This window comes from Physella acuta, unplaced genomic scaffold, assembly GCF_028476545.2.
Source record: "Physella acuta isolate Inbredline_101_S28 unplaced genomic scaffold, ASM2847654v3 ptg000687l, whole genome shotgun sequence".
Taxonomy (NCBI): domain Eukaryota; kingdom Metazoa; phylum Mollusca; class Gastropoda; family Physidae; genus Physella; species Physella acuta.
Window position 1 is genome coordinate 252127 of NW_026732206.1, and position 16073 is coordinate 268199.

General features: G+C 32.7%; 1 non-coding gene across 1 annotated transcript; it reads left to right on the plus strand.

Annotated features, from left to right (window-relative positions):
* Positions 1-1575: 1575 nt before the first annotated feature.
* Positions 1576-1657, plus strand: Trnas-aga (transfer RNA serine (anticodon AGA)). The gene has a single exon. It is a non-coding gene; the product is annotated as a tRNA-Ser (tRNA).
* The last annotated feature ends 14416 nt before the right edge of the window (positions 1658-16073 follow it).

Sequence of the window (16073 nt, forward strand, 5' to 3'; positions counted from 1 at the left end):
GGGCAAGTGTCCATTCGGGAAATCGGCCTTCGGGCAAACGGCATTCGGGTAAGTGTCTTTCGGGAAAACGTCCGTCTCTCTCTCTCTCTCTCTCTCTCTCTCTGTATATATATATATATATATATATATATATATATATATATATATATATATATATATATATATATATATATATATATATATATATATATATATATATAATCAAAAGACATTTTAGTAAATAGAATACTTCTGCCACTACTGACAACTCTTAATGATCGTTAAAAGATTCTTCATTTATTTTAAGTTTTTTCTCATTATAATTTGAATATGAGACTCAAAATAACTGATATAATCAAGTTAATTTCTTACAGCCTTTTATACGTTCTTTACTTTATCTCTTTTATTCTGTGTTAAGCATATTATCTCAACCATAATAAATCATACGATTAAAAAATTAATTAACACTATTTTTTTTAATTAAATTGTAGGTAAAATGTAGATTTTATTTGCTTTTTAGGGAACTTTTTTATTTGTGATTTTTTTTTTTGTGATTTGTGAATATAATAAAGCTTTTTTCTTTAAAGAAATTAATGTGATAAATATTTGCCAGCCATCTCTTCTTTCACGTATATAACCAGACGCTAGATGTATGGATTACTTCCTCCCCCAGTGCATCGCACCTGGTATGGACTCATGGAAATGTTCGGTTTTGAGACGACTTCAAGAGTTCGTTAAAAAGTAAAGTTCCCTTTTCAAACCCGACGGTCTATAGGGAAAGTGAAGTAGAGTTTTTGTGATATCGGCATATGAAGAGATAGTGTGGTCAGCACTATGCCCAGCCGCCTTTACTTACCCTACCGCGAGTTACGTTCCCAATCAGGGTTGGGTTGGCTAAAAACGGTCTACTTACTTGAACCCGGATTCGAACTCGAGACTTACGGGTTAGCAGATCACTCGAGAATTGGTTACATTCTAGTTTTTCAAGCTCGCGCTCTACGAAGAACGCGCTGTACTCATGTAGTTTGAAGTAAATGATTTTTAACCACACACAATCTCTCTTTTAATAAAAGAAAAATATAGTTTATATATATGATTATTTTATGTTTGTTTAGTTTTCAAAAATAAAATTCCGTCTTCTATGCTTTATTTCATTTTTTTTTGTCCGGATAGTCCCCTACAGTTTCATTTTTTTCTGACAGAAAGAGGCAGAAAAGTTATCTAGGGTATGCCGAGGCTACTCTTGTGTTTGTGTTACCCTACAGGAAGACTCTATTTAAAAAATAACTATTTTTTACCACGTTTTTCTTAACTCAGCTTCGCGTTTGTTTGTGGATTTGTTTGTTTGTTGTTAAAATTGACAACGAAAATTAGCCCACTTCTGATTGCTCTAGAGATCTGAAATTCGGCATGCAGGCTATTTTCGCCTAACAATTTCAGATGCAATCATAAAAACTAGCAATTAGAGACCTAAATTAGCTTAATTAAATTACGCCCATAGGACCCTAAAATTGAGGACATGATTTCTAAAGATACCGACACGACCGAATTATAAAAAAGAGCCGCTAGAGCTACTGACTGGCAGAATTAAGCGTAGTTGTCGTGGCCGAGTGGTTAAGGCGATAGACTAGAAATCTATTGGGATTTTCCCGCGCAGGTTCGAACCCTGCCGACAACGCCTTTGTTACCACGGTTTTTTTAACACGTTTTTCTTAACTCAGCTTCGCGTTTGTTTATGGATTTGTTTGTTTTTAAAATTGACAACGAAAATTAGCCCACTTCTGATTGCTCTAGAGATCTGAAATTCGGCATGCAGGCTATTTTCGCCTAACAATTTCAGATGCAATCATAAAAACTAGCAATTAGAGACCTAAATTAGCTTAATTAAATTACGCCCCTTCTCTGTTTAAAGCGTATCGGTCGCTCAAGATTTTTAGTCCGTGTATTTAAAAACACTTAGTCAAGTCATACTTAATCAAGTCATTAGATAAAGTAGAAAATAAAGTATATAAAAAACTTTTTAAAAACCACGTTTTTCATGTGTAGCAACGGACTAAAAAGGAGAAAATAAAATACTTAAAAAAAACTTTTTAAAAAACCACGTTTTTCTTGTGGACTAAAAAGTAGAAAATAAATTTTTCTTCCGACCCTAGGGGATCTACCAATGACTGCTCGTAGATTTTGTGCTTCCTCGAGCTGTGCAGGTTCTTGTGATGACTGTTCAAACATTTGATGACAAAAAACGTGGGTCGGGCAGATTTATGATTAAAGCGAAAAGCACACAACACACGAATTTTGGAAATTTGATGGTGAACGTAACCACGTTTTTTGTCATCAAATGTATTTAAAAAAGTTTTTTTAAGTATTTTATTAACTTTATATATATCTTCACTTTAAAATTAGAATTATTCAGGGGAAATAATTCATTTTTTTTTTAGAAAATGGAATAATAAATAAAAGTTTATCTCCCTCCAAGTTCAGTGTGAGCTATTAAGAAACAACTAACGATTGTCCTGTTGTTTTTCATACGAAGTATAGAAGAAGTATAGAAGAAGTGATGTAGTCGTGCAAAAAAAATAGGAATCTAAAATACTATATAAAGAATAACTCTATTTTAACTTAAATTATTCATTTTTTAGAAAATGGAATGATTAACAAAAATGTATCTCCCCTAAGTACAGTGTGAGTTTTTACGTAACAACTAATGCTTGTCCTGTTATTTTGTTGCTCTCTCGTAAATGAAGTATAGAGGAAGTGATGTTACCGTGCAAAAAATCAAAATCAAGATTTTCACATATCTCGATGTTTTACACCTCCCAGAGTCGGAAAAACATAGTTTTGCTATTTTATCCGTATGTTTGTTTGTGTGTGTGTGTGTCAATGTTTTTGTGTCTGTGAACACGATAACTTGAGTACCGTTACATCTAGGTTGATGAAATTTCATGGATAAGAATTTTATCAAATTTGTGGTTCTATATCCATTTTTCTGCTATTTCCGGTAATGGAAGCGGAACTTATTCTACTGTTGGTTTTTAAAAATCCTTTAACTTGAGTACTGTTTCAGATAGACAGCTGATATTTCAAAATATAAGTAAAACATCTAAAGCTCTGCCTTCTGTCGAATTGTGAGTAATTTCCGTATACCGTATACCGCAAGTAGTTTTTTTTAATCAATTTTTGATTTCTCAAAAAACGCATATGAATTTATAAAGTGCTAATATTCCCCACTATTCTAAGCATATTGTTTGATTTTCACTAGTGTGCAATTCTTTTTTTCTACGAGATTGTATTATATGTTAATTAAAAAGTTAAAGTAATTAAAAGAATACAAATCATCTGTATATTTTTTATTTACTTTATATATTTTCATTAGAATTTCGTCACACCAAATTTTGAAAAAAAAATATTTCTAGAGTGATTTCTCTAACAAAAACTAGCAAGCTGACTCTTTTAGCGTTAGTACAAGAAAGATCAATGTTTATATAGCCGATATTTATGTTAATTTTAGAACTCCAGAAAAGGATGTTTTTTCCAAGATGGCCATTGTCATGGCAACCATATTTTCAAAAGAGTCCCTGATGCATGGACATATTTTCCTTCAAGTACCCTAACTTAGATATACACAAATGAATCAATAAAAGGTTTTAATAAAGAAGTTGGGTTTTTTTCTGGAGCCCACCCCCTTTTTTAAAGTCATTTACAATTTAATAAACTTTTCAAGATAATATAAAATAATAATCTGATCTTCCTTGTTTTGAGAATCAGATTCATCAGATATTATTCAAGTAAATTTAAATATGCTGTCGAGTGCTGGCAAGTATCTGACAAAATGTGTTTAAGTGGTAATGGCCCTATTAAGAAGTTCGCAAAGGATACATTTATCCATTCGATACTTGCAAGTCTAAGAAAAAAAGGGGGGGGGGGGTGGTTTAATCACAAGCATTTTTTATAATAATACACTAAGAATTAGAAACAAAGTTTTTAAAAAAATAATGTAAGTGTCATTATCTTTTTAATACTTTTATTAAATTTAAGAAGCGACAAGCGTTTTTATATACTTGAAGGAAGTGCCTAATTAAGTCTAACGTTGTTATGACAAAGTTTCTTTTAAACATTTTATTAATACGGACTAACATGATCAGTGTCTGTTTGGCCTTACGCTCTGTAAATAAATCGGGAGTGATCTCCCCTAAACTTTCTTGAATATTCTTATATAACACTTCGGTGGGTTGGAACTCGGGATATAGACAATATTTTAATAAAATTTTAATTACTTAAACTTTTTAAAATTGAATAGAATCTAGTAGAGAAAAAAAAATTGCGCACCAAGTGAACGCCAAACAAAATGTGAATAATAGTCCGGAATATTATTAGTACTTTATAAATTCACAAGCGTTTTTTTTGGAGATTATTCAAAATTTGACAGAGGGCAGAAAATTAGATGTTTTACTTAAGCTACATGTGAAATTTCATTGAGCTATCTGAAATAGTATTCAGGTTGTAGGCTTTTGAAAAATTGAAAGTAGAAAATTTTCCACTTCGGGTTATGGTAAATTGCTGAAATGTTGACACAGATCTACAAATTTGATAAAATACTAATATATGAAATTTCATCAAACTAGCTGTAACGGCTCTCAAGTTATCGTGTTCACAGATACAGACACACACACACATAAATACACACAGATATACGGACAAGATTGCAAAACTATGTTTTTCTGACTCAGGGAGGTGTAAAACGTAGAGATTTGCAAAAAATCTAGAATAATTATTTTTTTTGCACGATTACAACACTTTCTCTATATTTCGTATACGAGAAAGTAATAAAATGACTTTATTGAACCGTGTCTTTCGCTGAAGATCACCAAAAACCGCTCCTTTCTGACTCATACTTGCATTTATAGTTTTTCTCTAAAAAATAGAAATAAAAATTTATTGTTTTTCTTGAAAATGTATGATAGTAAACAGAACTTTATATGCAGAAATATGCAAAAGTGTAAGAGCTAAAACAGAGTCCGTAGACATGCAGACCAGTTAAAAATAACTTGTGCAGATAATAAGTGTGAATCTATCAATCCCACCAGATCTGACCGGTTCACACCAACTCAGTTTGTTCCACAACCAAGGTCTGTTGATATGAGTGAACCAAGTATTCTAGAGTCAGAAAATGTAAATTCTGGAATTAATGATTTAGATTCTGGACTACCTGAGCTAGAGAGTCCAGATGGTCAGAATCTTGAGTTACCAAATCAACAGCCACTGAGAAGGTCAAACAGGACAATCAAAGTCCCAGATAAGTTAGACCTCTGATTTTAAAGGTTAAGAGGACTTTGTCATCATTGTTTTGTATTTTAATTATGTTTGTAGCATATTTTGCATTTGTTGTAAGGATTTAATCTACCAAATGATTCAAATCATATAATGTTTTGTATTGACTTTTGAAGTGTTGTTAATAAAAAGATACTATCATTCATTCTCTTGAGAGCTATGTTATCATTTACTAAGGGTAAAGGGATGTAATATATTGAGCTTTATAAATTCAAGGGAACTCACTATTCTTGTATTAGTCTTATTATGTTTTGAGTGATGTCCCTTGCATGTTATGTTTCCGGTTTGAGATTCAGAATAAACAAGGTACATAAAATGGCTTCATCGTCAGTTGTATTCTTGTAAGAACACCAATCCACTTCAGACAAAAATAGAATGTAACACAACCTGCTGTACTCTGGATACCGAATTATCCTCTACTTGGTTTAGGTCAAGTTTAGATATCTGTTTTCTTGATGAAATATTAAGATCTCATGTAAACATTCACAGTCATATTTGTAAGAAAAAGAATAACTCAATAATTTTTAAAGTGATATTGTACGTGTTATTGATATTTTACAATACAATGAATAATAAGAAAAGTATGTTAAGTATGTAAATACAACACAATACTTAAAATGTAATATTATACAGCTTAAGGAAAATTAACACTAACCAAGATTAAATTAATGTCAGCGACGACATGATTACCAAAATTTATAATAATCTGTATTTTATTTCAAATTATCTACATTCCACTTGCAACTAATTTCCAGGCTTGGAAAATTATTTATTTGTTTTTACATCATAATATATTTTATAAGATGCTGCGGGGGAGCCTGGTTGAAAGTTTATGTATCACAAGAGTAAACACGTGCGTCCAGGACGGTGTGATGAATTATCTTTATTAAATTAGTTACTTTGAGTCTCGTGTTATATATGTATTGTATAAAAGGGTGACCCGTCAAAAGAGCGCACGACAAAAGAGCGCCGACATAAGAGCGCAGACAAAAGAGCGCCGACATAAGAGCGCAAACTAACGATCGAAAAACCATATTTAATAAATAGGAACAAGACAATTAACTCAGATCAGACGTCATCGTTTGAAGCAAACTCTTTATTGTTTCATTAAAAAAAACTAATTGTTCAGTTTCTTTAACTAAAAAACTGATATCATCTACATGAAATCGAATTGTTCAAAACGCAAATTTAACATACAAAGATTTTAAAAGTTAGGCCTAAAGTGAGAATATAAACTGAAATGAAATGTAACAAAATAAAAATAAGTTCAGATTAATAAAACGTTTCTGTATAGTTGCTTTTATAATGCTAAGTTGTGGGCTATACCCCGTAGGTAGTCCATCATTAAATTATTAGCATAGGTTGAAACAATGGCCTGCAATCTTCGGTTCAGCTGAACATATTAGTTCTTTAAAGCTTCTGGTTGATTAACTCCAGCTAGATGACGTTCCAGTTCGATTTCGATGTGATCTTGTTCCAGACGAAACTGGTTGATCAATTTAAAAACGGAAGGATGATTGCAATCTACCGTTTGTTGGAATGCGCGATGCCATGCCTCGACTGAGTTGTTTGTACGGGGTAGATTTTCAGAGACACGATTATGGACATTCCAAATAGCAAGAGCGAAGCGTGGGTCACCTCGACGGTTTCTCCTTCGCCTCCCTATGTAACTATCCTCCCAATAATCTACCTGTGGCATAATTTCTGCAGGACTAGATTCTACTAAATGCTCGAATGCAGTACAGACATCATTTACAGGAACAAAACTTACGGCAAACAGCATCTTCTCTGTCATTCGACATTCCTCGTTGTCGTGATACAGTTGCGATAAGCCTAAATCTTGCACTTTTCGCCTGAGACATTGGCCTAGGTGAAATAGACAACCAACAAGACGTGCATTGGGAAACACGTGCTGAATTGCATTTTGTGTGGCTTTCTCAAAATCAGACATGATGCTCGCTGGATTCACGGTTGGTAGAAGTTCCACAATTTTCTCAAAAACTCTGATATAGGTTGCTTCGGTCTTGTCCTGGATGAGGAAATAAACCAACGGCACTGCCTTGTTATCTATCAAAGCATGAATTGTAAATACCTGATAGAAGATTACTGGTGCAACTCTGAAAGTTCCATCCACAAACCAATGTTCATTTTGCTGTAGACGATTAATATTATCCATTGTTCCGAACATCATCATTCTGTAAACGTCAGTCGGTCCGGAATCCCACAAGACGAAATTTTGCCCTCTTGTTGTCGTTTGAAGAGGTTCAGGAATTGTTATCTCTGCAACGTTCTGCGGATTTGGGTATGGCAGCTGCTTGCGTTTTCTCTGTCTTTCTATTGCACGTTTTGAAGCGACGTATGCCGGCAAATGAGGTGCTACTTCCATCGAAATTCCTTCTCTGGCTGGTTGAATAATCTGCCTTGGTTTTTCCATCCCTTCCACTGCCCGTTTTCGTATAGCCGAAACGACTTTCGCTGCTTCGTTTTTAGCCGGATCAGGAGCGTGATTGTGTTCCGATAATGACAGAACAATCTCGTTCAGCATTTTCATCCGTCCTCGGCAGCCATCTTTCTTGCAGCATCTCCATGTCGTACTTCCATCAGCATTTGCTCTGTCCTTTCGATATCGGTAGCCTTCGACCAAAATAATTGCATTCCCTTCGATCTTCTCCATGTTACTTGGGCTAGAAATATTTTCAAACTGCATTCATACCATATCAACCACAATATATAAAAAAAAAACACATGTCGTTTTAGCGTACCGCCCATTGTTTAATGCCATATTTGTTTAGCTTACAACATGTGTTTTTATAATTGACTGCGCTCTTTTGTCGGCGCTCTTATGTCGGCGCTCTTTTGTCTGCGCTCTTATGTCTGCGCTCTTTTGTCTGCGCTCTTATGTCGGCGCTCTTTTGTCGGCGCTCTTTTGTCTTCGCTCTTATGTCGGCGCTCTTTTGTCGTGCGCTCTTTTGACGGGGTGCCGTGTAAAAGTTCTTCATCAAATTTTAAATCTAAAGTAGTTTCAATCAATTGTGTTAATTATCTGTGCCTCGGGCGTTTACTTTGTGAATTTTTTTAAAGGTAAATAACTTCTAATTTGGATACGTATTATATATAATTTTAGAGGACACTTCATATTATTTGTTTATTAAAGCAAAATCCAAGTAGGCTTTTACGCAATTCGTAGTTATAAAATAAAATAAAAAAGAATTAAAAGTAATAGTGTTTAAAACATATAATCTGTGAGTATTATTTCTTAAAGACAGCTAAGCAGTTTAGCTTACCAGAGAATTTCGAACTTAGTTTTACATATATTATAAAGTTTGTAGGTGCAGTTAGCTGATATAAAATAGTTGATACGTTTATCAAAATAACATGATGGGAAATGAATCCTATCGATGTCATTTCTTCCATTATTGCAAGTGGCATAACCATTATAACAAACGTTACACAAATGACAACCATCATTTTAATCGCTTTGATTTCTTTCTTCTCTTTTATTCCACAAGTTCTCGAAGTTTTTATTTTTTCCAAATTAAACTTTAATTTTAATATAATTAGCGATGTACACAGTATTATTATTATTAAAGGAACGATAGCAATCAAAAACTGCCAGTAGGACTCAAAAATAAATTTAAAATAAAACATATTCGACATTGAGATATCAGACAGATTGTTATTTGAAAGCAATATACCATAAAATCGTATTACCTGCTTACTTTTAATTGTAGGTAATACTAAAGCATAAGCAGCCAATAAAATAACAATACATTTCATACGTCTTGGCTTGCACAATTTACAAACATTGAATGGCATTGACACGGCAAGCAATCTTTCTACAGAAATCAACGCTACAATATGGCAGCTGAAGGCTGAAGAAAAGGCATATAGGAATCGAATACTTAACTCAATTTCGTTTTCATCTTTTAAACCAATTAATGTTGGATGTTGTTTAATCATTTCGTAATAATATTTAATAAGTCCTGAACAAGAAAGCATAAAATCAGAGACGGCAAGAGAAAAAATAAAAACATTCGTTGAAGAGTTTGATTTTTGGCGGTAAACCATCACTATGGTAACAGAGCTACTGAATATCCCAAGTACTACAGTTAGTACACAAAATATGTGTTGCAGAACAACAAAACTATATTTTATGAAATGAACGGGCGCTTGTTCATCAGAAAATGTTGATGTAGGTTCTAAATTGGCAGCTTCAGTAACAAAGCTGTTTCCAAGATACATGATTTTTGTGACTCAAAAAATGTAATTATTTATTTCTGAAAAAATAGATATTGATATTTAAAATGCAATAGAATACAAATATACAAACAAAATAAATAATAAATTTAAAAAAAAACATGTATTTATAGGTATAGTTACTTTTACCGACCAACTAGAATTCACCCTAAGAAACTATTCAAACTGGCAACCATGCTTAATGTACGATGCTATTTGATATTTTCAGTTTTCGCCAGACAATTTAACGTGAGAACGATATATATATATATATATATATATATATATATATATATATATATATATATATATATATATATATATATATATATATATATAAGCAGATATCGGCTAGGCTTTGCTCTAGTCATTGACATATATGCCTAAATTAGTCATCTAAGCAGTTGACTCAGATTTCAGGCCTGCTTTTCATTATTGAATTGCTTTCATAGCCTTTGTCCAACCAAGAACAAACAGCAAGGCCGCAGTTGTTTGATTCTGGAGCAATAATTCCTAGAAGAGTTGATGTCGTAGGCTGTCGAGCCTCATCTGCCCATGGGATCGACCTCAAGACTTTTCGATTTTAGAAACCATGATATTTACTTACTCGATCACCCACCATTTGAAACAATGAGCAATTTTTTCACAGTACTATACATATAGATATTACTAGAATAATTGCAAAACATTGTATTTAGTAGATTGGTTACATAAATAAATAATTGTATTAGTTATCAATTTATGAACATAAATTTTTAGAAAATTACATTTTACTAATACATCATAGTATAAACATGACGATATCAAACTTAATGAATAATTAAAACACTAAATCGAAATATAGTGCTAATAATAAACAGAACGTGTAAAATGTGACTACGAACTAAGCTGTAAACCTTCATTAAACCAGGCATAAAAAAAATTAAATAATATTAGTGATCCTTCACATATTATTTCGCACAATATTGGATGATTATTAATCGTTTACTTGCCCCATAGACCGTCAGGTTTGAAAGGGAAACTTTTATTAATCATTTAACTGTATTGCTTAACATACAAACTCCAATCCAACACTACCCCAGAGTTTCTTCCAGTCCCAGCCCCCCCCCCCCCCCCCCCCACCCTGTGGAAATTATACAGAATTTTTTTTTCATAAAAAACGTTTAGATAACAAGCTTTTATGTAATAATGCACTAAAAAGGAGAACATTAATTATATACTACTATTTAAATAACTATAAAGAAAATCGTGGTTCACTTTAGTATCTATTGGATGCCTTTACTAATATTTAGGAAGAGACACACGCTTTTCTTTATAGTTATTTAAATAGTAGTGTATATTTTATTTTCTACTTTTTAGTGCATTAGTACATAAAAGCTTGTTATTAAAACGTTTTTTATGAAATTTTTTGTTAGTATTTACATGTTTTTATTTACAATAGTTAGATGACTAAAAACCATTGCGCGCGTGTGGTGTGGTTCGATAAACATGCCTACTAATTTGGTCAAAATTTTAATTAGTTCATAAAAAATTAATTAGGCATCCAATTAAGTCAAATTTAATCTCACGATGCATTGTCTTCATGTCTTGACCCACGTTCCAACTACGAACCCTTTGTGTCAAGTAGCAACCCTTCCCGGCGCCCAGAGACATACTTTCAATTAGCCCCTCCCCATATATTTTTTTATATTTATAATCTAAAACTGCAGCTAAAATAAGCTTTTAATTTGTTTTTTTTAAGCCATTTTTGCGCCCCCTAGGGTCGGCGACCGGGCACATATGTACCCCCCCCCCCCACCCCCCTCCTACTCCTCTGGTCACGACTACTTAAAAATGTACACTTCAAAAACGAATACGACTTACATTGGATCTAGTGAGGAAAATAACGCAGTTGATTGCTGCGTTCAGCTGAAACAGTATGGACGATAGAACCGTCAGAATAAAGTCATAATGATTAAATGAATGCGATCGAAAGTGATACTTTTGAATTAGTTTAGTGGGAACAAAAATTGCAAGAAAGGCTACGCAAACGGTGACAACCATCCTCATTACTTTTAAATCTTTTACCTTCCTACATTTGAGTGGATTTCTCGGAATTTTCTTAAGTGTTCTTGATAAAAAAAATAGTTTAATTAAAATTAGGATCGTGAATAAAACAACTAAAGCGAAAGGAAAGCATGATGTAAGTATAAATAAATTTGTGTATTCGAAATAAGCGGAGCTTTCGAATTTTTTCAATTCTTCCAGCTTACCTCGCATTAAGTTAAATAGATATCTACTGATATAAAATGCAGTAAAGTTATTCTCAAGCAAACATGTTAGCATCGAATGTAAAAAAATAAAAACAACGAGTGCTTTGATTTTCGTTAAAGTAATAAGTTTGTTAAACCTTAGAGGCAAACATAGAACAACAAATCTTTCAAACGAAATTAACGCCACTAGGTGAAAACTCGCCAGAATGGCGAATCTGTTGAGTAAAATTGTAAGATTGAAGTAGACCACTCGAACGCTAGAAATGAGCGAATAGCAGTATCTACTGCAGACAACCAGAAACACAACTTGCAGGCTTGTGATAGAAAATAGCACGTGAGTCGCTGCTAGTGACGCGATGATAATGTTAGTCGAGTCGTTGAGTCCTTGTGACGCCACGCTAGTTATAGTCATACAGTTACCCATAATTCCCAGGAAACTCAAAGTTGACATCAGTATGACATTCAGAAAATAGTAAACATTATAAGAATTGAAACTATCAAGAACCCAAATTTGATCATCTCCAGTACCATTTTTAAGAGCTTGCCATATGTCAACGATATTCATTTTAACTGAAATTACTTTTCCTATTCCTTATCATCCAGCGTTGTAAAATTCACAATTTGATACAGGTCAGTTTTTGAAAAATTGAACCTAGCGAAAATAAAAACAAAACCCTGGTACTTCAGTATCTTAACAAAACAATGTCAGTTACATTTCTGAGAATAAGAAATAACTCAATTTAAACGTTATAAAAGTGCCTTATTTTTATCTACCAATTCTTTCAAATTTACAGTTGGGTAATAATAGTAATAGTTAAGGAAAATGAGTCTAGAAGACTTTTTTAATATCTATTAATATTTTAGCTATGTTATCGACAAGATAATATTATCGACAGTTCAAGAATTCCTTCAAAGAGACAATGAACCAATAGTTTCAAAATCATTTTAGTTTGAAAAAATATTAAGCCTATTCATTTAAAAAAATAAATTAAAGATACAATTTGAAACGGGCATAGTATATGAATTAAATAATTCATATTTAGATTGAAATTAAATTGAGGAATTTCTTTAAATACATAATTTATATGTATATAAATTTATATGTATATAAGTATATATATATATATATATATATATATATATATATATATATATATATATATATATATATATATATAATTACACACATATATATATATATATATATATATATATATATATATGTATATGTATATATATATATATATATATATATGTATATATATATATATATATATATATATGTATATATATATATATATATATATATATATATATATATATATATATATATATATATATATATATATATATACTTATATAGATTCATACAGTTTCAGAAACAGTGTATAATTTCTCCGCCTGGTAAGTTCTAGTACAGCTTATATTGCAAAAGAAATGCTTTTATTGATTTTTATTTCCTTAAAAATTTTGGTTTAAAGACAAAGCAAATTCTTTTATTATTTTTATGATGCTTTAATGTTCCCGCTGTGTGTTGGTCATAATACATTATTGAGATTTGTAATACATCTTTGAATTGTTTACCCGCTAGTAAAGTAGAATTTTATTACATTTTTTGCTATAAGAAAACCTATAACATTAAAATTGTAACATTTTCTAGAAAGAAACAACTAAAATTTGTTTTTTTTTTACATCTATTGCAATGAACGGCTTAGAATGTTTTTCGATGTATGTTTCTACCACTCAAAAAACAACAGTTTGAAATATCCTCTTTGATTAATCCTTTATGGTTATTAAAATCTATAACAGGAATTTGAAAGAAAATTTATACTTTTATTGAGAGAAAACACTTAAAATCGAGAACCTTCTGACACTACCACACAACTTAATATCGATACTGCTATCGCTTAATGGCTCTTCTTAGATCATCAAATAGCATTGCAAGATGTGTCGCAATGTGTAGCTAATCAATAAATATTTTTTTTTACAGATCAACATATAGTTATTTATGAAACGTATAGTAAAACTTATAGAACATTTTGTGCTACTTCCTCGGGACAGGACACACTTCTCTAAGGCAAAACGGACGCCATAGTTGTCAATTTAAATACAAGGAAACGGAAGCTAATAAATATTTTCGACCTTTGAAAAGACTGGTAAAAGTAAATATTTTATATTTAAATTATATTTCGCTTAAGGGGAAGAAGAAAGAAAGTGAGGGGTTGGGGTATGGAGGCTCCTACTAAAGAGATGCGTAAATCCAAAATCTACCGAAAACTATGCATATTAATAATGACGTCATTGATAATATAATAGAGACAGAAAATTAAAATCTCAATTTAATTGTCTCATTTCAGAAGTGGATTTTTAGGTTTTCAAAATAGTTGAGAAATTTAATGATTAATTAATAGGTAGTTGGCTGTTATGTTAAATGCTTAGGGCCTAAATTTATTCAGTGGGGTACTTTGTGATTTTTGTTTTTTCTTAAAAAGAGTATACAAAATATTTAAAAAATTGTTACATTAAAAAGTTACCTCAACTGTTCATAGACTAAATGACCAAATCTCGTATAATGATAATTTCACTCGCAGTCATTTTTAGCCCTTTTCGAGGGCTTTAATTCTGACCAACAGTTTTTCCGTACGGCCCAGTCATCTACAGAGGTGAATGCAAAAAAATTAGCTTATTATACAAAGAGTAAGTACCCTAAAATGTGTGTAGAAATTACCCTGTTTTCCCTATAAAATACAAAATTTATATAGGGAAATACGATTGGTCAGTTTTGACCCATTTCCCGATTTTTCCCGGACATGGCAAGTTTTTTATGACACCCAAGGCGTTCTCCTAACACCTTACAAAATTTCAAGGGGAGTCGTCGTAGGAAAAAAAATTTCGTAATCAAGCTCATATAAAGAGAATCTCACTCGCGGTCACTTTTTAGCCGTCGTCGAGGGCTTTGAGTGAAACAGACAGGTTTTCCCTACGGACAAGCCGTTTACCTATACGCATGATAAAAATTAGCCAGATGTAAAGAGGGTAAGTACCCTAAAAGCCGTTTTCAAATTACCCTCTGTTTTTCCCTTAAAATACAAAGATTAAATAGGGAAATACAACTGGTCAGTTTTGACCCCTTTACGAAGTTTTCCCATATATGCCGAGTTTTTTATGACACCCCAAGGCGTTCTCCTACCACCTCTCAAAATTTCAAGGGGGGTCGTCGGAGGAATTTTTTATCGTAATAAAGCTCATATAAAGAGAATTTCACTGGCGGTCACTTTTTAGCCCTCATCGGGGGCTTTGAGTCAAACCGACAGTTTTCCCTAAAGGTCAAGCCATTGTCCTAAGACTATGCAAAAAAATAGCTAGATAAACTGAGTTTAAGTACCCTAAACTCCGCGTTGAGATGCCCTCTGTTTGTCCCATAAAATAAAAAGATTATATAGGGAAATACAACTGGTCAGTTTTGACCCCTTTCCGAAGTTTTCCCTGATATGCCGAGTTTTTTGTGACACTCCAAGGCTTTCTCCTACCATCTCACAAAATTTCAAGGGGTGTCGTAGAAGGAAAAGATTTTTCGTAATACAGCTCATATAAAGAGAATTTCACTCGCGGTGATTTTTTAGCCCTCGTCGAGGGCTTGAGTCAAACTTACGTTTTTCCCTAAAGGTCAAGCCATTGTCCTAAAAGTATGCAAAAAAATTAGCCAGATATACTGAGTTTAAGTACCCTAAAGTCTGCGTTGAAATGACCCTCTGTTTTTTCCATAAAATACAAAGATTATACAGGGAAATACATCTGGTCAGTTTTGACCCATTTAATGAATTTTTCCGGACATGGTGAGTTTTTTTGTGACACCCCATGGCGTTCTCCTACCACCTCACAAAATTTTAAGGAGGGTCGTAGGAGGAAATTTTTTTTCGTAATATAGCTCATATAAAGAGAATTTCACTGGCGGTTACTTTTTAGCCCTTGTCGAGGACTTTGAGTGAAACCGACAGATCTGTCTTACGGCCCAGCCATTTACCTATAAGCATGCCAAAAAAATAGCCAGATGTAAAGAGGGTAAGTGCCTTAAAATCTGTTTTGAAATGACCCTCTGTTTGTCCCATAAAATACAAAGATTATATAGGGAAATACGACTGGTCAGTTTTGACCCATTTCCGGATTTTTCCCAGATATGCCGAGTTTTTTGTGACACCCCAAGGCTTTCTCCTACCACCTCACAAAATTTCAAGGGGAGGTGGTCGGAGGAAATTGTTTTTCGTAATAGAGCTCAAA